The sequence below is a fragment of the Diabrotica virgifera genome, chromosome 5 (assembly GCF_917563875.1).
Source record: "Diabrotica virgifera virgifera chromosome 5, PGI_DIABVI_V3a".
In the NCBI taxonomy this organism is placed as follows: domain Eukaryota; kingdom Metazoa; phylum Arthropoda; class Insecta; order Coleoptera; family Chrysomelidae; genus Diabrotica; species Diabrotica virgifera.
Window position 1 is genome coordinate 119,180,769 of NC_065447.1, and position 7,749 is coordinate 119,188,517.

Sequence of the window (7,749 nt, forward strand, 5' to 3'; positions counted from 1 at the left end):
GTAGACATTCATGGAATGTTCCAACAGAACATTCTAAGAATATTTAAAATGCTGACACAGCACTTTCCTGGGACTTTCCAGGGACATTCGTGTGCATTTGGGGACATTCCAGGAATGTTTTCAATGTCCTGTGTGTACATTCTAGGAACATTCATGGAATGTTTTGTGTTATTAGGGACCGACACCAGAGATTTTGATCATCGACGTATCTTTGGGGTATTGTTATGCATTGAGTATTTAAAATAAAAACATGAAATGTATTTAAAATGAAGAATTTGTGTACGGTAAATGTTTTATTAAGTTGCTCATATTACGTACATATGTTTCAATACATACATATGTTTTTATTACGAATTTTAGATGATGATTTACTTTATTTTTTATGAAATTTTAACCTTCAACGAACACCCACCACTGGCAACCCATTGTTATTTTTGACGTGACCGCCATGTTTTTGGTGACAAACAAACCAAAAACTGGCTTCACTTTTGGAACGTGTGTGTTAAATGAGTGTTACCCGTCCTCTCTTTTTTCCTTGTCTAAGATTTCATCATTTCACTGTTTATCGTCATATTTTGGATTCATTTGGATTTCGTTTGCTGTATTTTGTGAACTTTATAAACTTTACCACACTGCAAAGTGATTATTTAAGGAAATTATTATTGGAGACACCAGCTGTTTGGAGAAAGGTAGGGCAAACAATTTTTATCAATGTTCATTTTTCTCTGATATTTATCAATATTGATGAATTTTGCAAGCAATAACATTATTTCTTTTATTGTTTTAGATATTTATTAAAGCTGAAAATAATTGGGGATTTAGATCCATATACAATTCAGTCAGAATTGAATTTTACCATAAAGAGCATTCCACCAAATTACTATTATAGATATTATAGATGAAAGCATACAAAAGCCTTCAGGCACATAAATATTTTACAGCTGGATTTGTTTTTAAAGTTGGAGTAAAGTTGGAAGTCACAAGCAACAACTTCGTAAGTACCTACAAGAATATTGAGGAAATCCAGCTCCTGGATACTACTGGGCAAACTAGAAGATTGAAGAGGACAAAGTCTTTTGAACTAGTTTGAGTGATAGTGAAAAGCAGAGCATAATGCTTGTGTGCATGTGTATGTTAGAATAGTGCGGTTAGAAAAGCAGAGCATAGTGCTTGTGTGCCTGTTAGATTAGATAAGAGACGCTATGGGTAAGCTCTTCATTTTAAGGAACAGTAGTAATTTAGGTTAAATTAAAATTGCTCATTGGTCAGAGTTATGACCAAATTGTAATTCTAATGAACAATTCAATACAATGAATCGTCATCGTAGTGATGATTATGGAAAAAAATATATGACAAGATTTTGTGCAATAAAAATGTTTATATTTATCAAGGATGTATTATTTGGTATGGCTACATGTACAGTCGGAAAAATGAAAGAATACCCATGAATGAACATATAAAACACTCTGTATTTTCCTGTCACTGTGCCACAAAGAAAATTGTCCAGTGCAAGTAACAATAATTATTACATGTACTTATGCTGACCAGTTTTTTGTGTGACACGGTGACAGGAAAATACAGCGTGTTTTATATGTTAGTTCATGGGTATTCTTTCATTTTTCCTACTGTACTTCTGGTATATCGTCGGTAATGTGACAATACCTCCTATCTGCTTTTTCATGAATTTTGTAGGAGATGAAAAACTTGCTTGGGCCACCTCGTGTTTTCATATATTTTTTGATTTGTTTTGTAGTAAATTCAACTATCTATTTACTACAAAACAAGTCAAAACTTAAGTATGAAAACAGGAGGTGACCGTAAAAAATGTTTTTCGTCTCCTGCAAAACTCATGAAAAAACATATAGGAGGTATTGTCACATCACTGACGATGTATTTCAGAGAATGTCTAAAAAATATACTTTGAATGTCCTAAGAACATTCATGGAATGTTTCAACAAGACATTCAGTCTAAACAATATACTGTGAATGTTCAAAGAACATTCGTAGACATTCATGGAATGTTCCAACAAGACATTCAAGGAATGTTTAAAATGCTGACACAGCACTTTCCTGGGACTTTCCAGGGACGTTCGTGTGCTTTTGTGGACATTCCAGGAATGTTTTCAATGTCCTGTGTGTACCTTCTAGGAACATTCCTGGAATGTTTTGTGTTATTAGGGAAGGAACTCATTGCAATTGTAACTAAGCTTATAGACAGTTGTTTACACCAGGGCAAAGTCACTAAGAGCTTGATAACAACTCTTAAGTAATCTTATTACACAAGAAAGGTGATAATCGAAAGTTGGAAAACTACAGGCCCATCCCTAATAGCACACGACGTCCTATGGACGTCCATTTTTGGTCCTAACGTCCATGGACCATAAACGGACATCCGATGCTGGACGTACTTCGGGTGGACTAAATATGGACGTCCGGCGTTGGACGTCCTTCGGGTGGACTAAATATGTACGTCCTTCGAACGTCCGGCGTTGGACGTCCTTCGGGTGGACTAAATATGTACGTCCTTCGGACCTCCGGCGTTGGACGTACTTCGGGTGGAATAAATATGGACGTCCGTACTCGGACGAAATACGGACGTTTTCCAATCGTCCATATTGGACATATTATACCAATAAGGGATTAAATAGCAAAATTATTCAATAAAAGATTAACTTAATTATGTTAATAAAATAGTTTAAATGGAAAAGATTATAAATTATATTTAATTCAAAATTGTATACATAGTTTAATATCCAATACGTTTTTGTTTTTATGTATAGTGTGAAAACCTTATCGGTAAATTATTCGTTACAATGTTTTATTATTCCCATTACCAAGATGATAGAAGTTTGGTGGTTAATTCTAATAAGGAAAAATATAATTTTTATCAATATCCTTACTATAGATGAATATTGAAAGCATTTTTTGAAGTTGAGCACACGTGCCCGAAATAGGTCCAGTTTTAGTCCTAATGCGGATGGACTATAAATGGACGTCCTTCGGACGTCCGAGGTTGGACGTACTTCGTGTTGAATAAATATGAACGTCCTTTGGATGTCCATTGGACGTCCGTGCTAGGACGTCCGTACTGGACGAAATACGGACGTTTTCTGGACGTCCGAAAATCATCGCCCCCACTACATGGTTTCTCTGTTCACAAAAGTATAACGATGGGCGATAGATTTTCGATTCACCGATATCAGTTCGAAGTTAGAGAGTTGATCTCTCAGTCGTTGTCGTAGTTAGGGCTCACGCCTAGAGTTTTATTCATCAACCACTTATTTTCATAATGTAACTTATTTCCATAATGTAAGAAATTATATTATATACGAATTAAGTATAATATACGTATACATATACTACATATTATGTAAAGAAATGAAGACGCTGTTTCACAGCATAACACAGCGTCCGACTGCCTCATCTGGCCATTTAGAGCATCAATGCATAACTCCATAGGCCACTACCCTGAGAATTCCTGTTCGTGGAGTTTTTCTGAAGTGCCGAAGCAGTCTACATATGTTTCTGATTCCTCAATCAGATTAGAAGCTTTCAAAGCCATCAACCCCAGACAGCTACTGGAGGTCCACGATGTAGATAGCCACTTCCTGGTAAATGAACTCCAAAGAGGTAAGCATTCATACTCTGCTACCACCTCCTATGTCTGCTACCACCATCTGGACATAGCCTATCCATTCCTGATGGCCTAGAGGAAGACAAACTCACCGAGGACATTGACATCGATCCGTGGGCGTCGTCTGCAAAGGAGAAAACCACCATCCAGGACAACCAATCCAAATAGTGTTTCAAATTTTGTGTTGTATATGTTGTCAAAAGTTTATTTAATTATTTACGTTTTTTCTTACACTTACATATTTTTTCATGCTTTTTGGTACATTTTTCATATTTTTTACTATATTTCGATAAAAAGAGAATCTTTCCAATTTTATCATATGTATATTTGCATTTTACCACATTTTTTCGTTGTTTTGAAACATTTTTGTATATCTTGTGTAAAAATTTTACATGGTTTTTTTTTGCATAATTTACGATCTTTCAACATTTTCTGGCCAATCTTATAGATTTTCTATTTATAAACAGTTTCATTGGATTTTTAATTTCGTTCGACATTATCGTAAATCCCACACGACGTTTTTCCTATTTTACGACAAATTTTGTCAATTTTTTAGATTATTTCTCGTATATTATCATGTTTTTCCGTCTATTTTGAATATCTCTTCTCATATAGTACGTTCTTTAACGGTGAAATATTGCAAAACCAAAACCACTAAATTGTAAAACCACTAAATAAAAGAGCCGCTTGGATTGACATGAAATTTGGCATACACATAGCTAACAAGTCAAAGAAAAAAGTGAACTTGTGCCGATGTGTGCTTTCCTTCACCCCTTCTCGGGGTGAAACTCACCCCCTAAATTCACATACTAGGGATATGATTACCTTATGATATGATTTGCGTAAATATCACTAGGTCTAGAGACTTCATGCGTAAACCATTATTTTCACTTTTTTACAGGCTATATTTTTGCTAAGAATGTTTTTTTCGATAAAATATCTACTTTACTTTTTGAGTTATTTGCGAAAAACCGTCTAAAACGTAATGGTTGTTTTGTTGAGAAATTAACATATTTACTCATAAATAACTCAAAATATTCTCAGTGAAAAAACTCGGGACTAAGTATAGAATAAAGGTTGCTTAATATTAGTCAGTTTATCGAAGTCCGGACTTATTTTGAACGTTTTTCACCCCCGAGAAAGGGTGAAACTCACCCCAGGGCAAAAGCACACATCGGCACAATATCAATTTTTTCTTTGACATGTTAGCTATATGCGTACTTATGCCAAATTTCATGTCATCAATCCTTTAAAATTTACAGCAACAACCATCAAAGAATGTACCTACTATTTAATATGTACTTGTTTTCATGAAGTCGGTGATAGAGTTTGACAAAAAATCTTTATGGATGTTAAATATCTTTTAATTTAGGTATTCGATTTTTAAAACTAGGTAAATATATAGGTACCTCTATTTTTCACAATAAAACCAAAGAATACACCATCCAACGGTGTATTGGTTTGGAAGGTTTGATAAAACCAAACCTTCGACCGGTACATACTGCTTGTATCGATGCTCGATGCTCAGGCGCAAAAATTTTACCTGCTCCTGTAGCGTCGGGTCCTATTGTAAAGTATTATAATAATAGACCGTCTCGGTATTTTATTATTGTAGTACTACATACCTATAATAAATTTTAAACAATGTAGGTATTTAAAGTTCTTACGATGTCAGTTGGACCAGTATAAAAACAAAATTCGACACCGATTGTCGGCACCGTTTGTAAAACATAGGCGGCGCAATAGAAATTAATGAGTAAACTTTTATTTTTAAATTATGGTTCAATATTTGTTAAACAGTAATAATGTTGTTAATTGTTCACATTTCTTTATGAAATTGAGACCAAAGATAATTAAAAATACATAATACAAATGAAATTTAACGTGCTTATTAATTTGAGAACTAAAGAAATAAGACTACACTTTGAATATACACATAAAATACATGAAAACGAACAATTCGTCTTCCAGTCAATTCATGACTAATGGAGAGATCACTTTTACTACTGTAATACATGGGACATATTTTTGACAAGTTGAAATATATCACTATCCGTGTGTTCAGAACTTGATTCGACACTTGTTGTGTTTATAACTACCACACCAATATTGGAAAAGAAGTGAAAGGCGCAATTTACACAACAGTTATCAGACCAATAATGACATAAAAATACGCGGCAGAAACACGACTTGATACAGAAAGGACAGAAAGAATGCTAGAAACAGCAGAGATGAAAATACTTTGAAAAATCGATGGGATATGGGAAGAGCTAGAAGTACAGATATACGACAGATATGCAAGGTGGACAATATTAATAACTGGGTAAAAATCAGAAGAGTATAATGGAACAACTACATGAGCCAAATGACAAAAAACAAAGTAGTAAGGACGGCGAGAGACGGTTCCCCAATAGGAAGACGATCAGTTAGGTCTGTATCCCGCGTATGAAAAAAAAGTTGATTAATAGTAAGCTGAAAATTTGTTAATAGCTTAAACGGTGTCTAGTCGGATAAACTGTGATATATGAGAACATTGTAACAGGGGCAGTTTTAATTGTGGAACAGGTTAAAAATTTGGAACGGTCAGACCACGAAAACGGCACATGTATTTTGTCCGACACAACAGACTTAAACTTTCCGAAACAGAGATTAAACTCTCATGCAAAAATCAGACTGCTATTTATCACCTGTCATAATTCCTGTCATTTGACATATTCTACATGTTCCACTCATTAAAATGCCCATTTGGTGATATATAGTAGGCTGATTTTAGCATGAGAGTTTAATCTCTGTTCGGAGAGTTTAAGTCTGTTCTGTCGGATAAAATACATGTGCCTTTTTCGTGGTCTGGCCGTTCGAAATTTTTAACCTGTTCCACAATTAAAACTTCCCCTGTTCCAGTGTTCCCATATATCAAAGTTTCTCCAACTAGACACCCTTAAGCTATTAAAAAATTTTCAGCTTGCTATTAATCAACTTTTTTTTCATACGCGGGATCCAAAACTAAGTGGGAAGACCACGAAAACGATGGAATGACAACTTACTGGAGGCACATTGAAAAACAGACAGTCATGTCTACACAAGAAGAAGAAGAAGGAAAAGAAGAAGAAGATATTAATATTGGTGACACAGCAAGATAATATTTTTATTTTACTTGAACATGAGCTACACAATTTTTCCAAATGTCACTTTTGACTTGTAAGTATATATATTGTATTAAAACAGAAAATAGTGAAGAATTACAAAGAATGATGGAAGCACTAGATAGTGAATCGACAAAGATGGGACTGAACATCGCTTACAGTAAAACAAAAGCCATGACCAATCAACAAGGAAAACCAATAATTACAGTGGCACAAACAAGAATAAAGCAAGTAAAAGAGATATTCTAGGACAAATCACTAAGTTAAATAAAAAAAATCAGACCGAAGAAATAAAAAAAATAATAAGATTGGCATGGGCATCACTCGGAAAACTGTCTTTTATTCTAAAGAAAAAAAATATCCCCAATACCTAAAATCAAGAGTCTTCAATCAATGTACACTCCCTCTCCTCATATATGGCTCTTAGACATGGACACATACAAAAGAAAATATGGAAAAAATAAAAATATGAAACATGAAAAATTCCATTAATTACATTATCCAATCAGCGGACTGAGCAAATTGACGTCCTTAAATCTCGCATAATATATGGGACATCCTGTATAAACAATAATATTATTAAAATTTAAAATTGATCATTAAAAGTATATAATACTTACAAATGCAATTTAATGTGCTTATTCATTTTTTAAGTACTGACGAAATGAGACAAAAAATGTATTATAAAAATAAAATAATTGTAAGTTATGACGACGACACTGTTTATTTAGTGTTTATATTGCTTGCCGCCTTTGAAACATGAGAAGGTATTTTGACCAGATAACGATATGATTTGAGCCTAAGCACTTCCGAACAATTTGACCAATTACTCTTCAGTATTGCCCAATAAGATACGTTAGAAAGTAATAAGCCACACCCGCGTCCATGTGGACTAAACAAGGAGTGATCAATTTTGAAGCAAGCAAATGTTTATATGGTTTATCTTTATTTTTCTATGCTCTTCGTAGAATT

At 34.1% G+C, this 7,749-nt stretch overlaps 1 long non-coding RNA gene across 1 annotated transcript; it reads left to right on the forward strand.

Annotated features, from left to right (window-relative positions):
- The first annotated feature begins 184 nt into the window (after nucleotides 1-184).
- Nucleotides 185-1,386, forward strand: LOC126884345 (uncharacterized). Its single transcript, XR_007697975.1, has 2 exons — nucleotides 185-689; nucleotides 788-1,386. It is a non-coding gene; the product is annotated as an uncharacterized LOC126884345 (long non-coding RNA).
- Nucleotides 1,387-7,749: the final 6,363 nt, after the last annotated feature.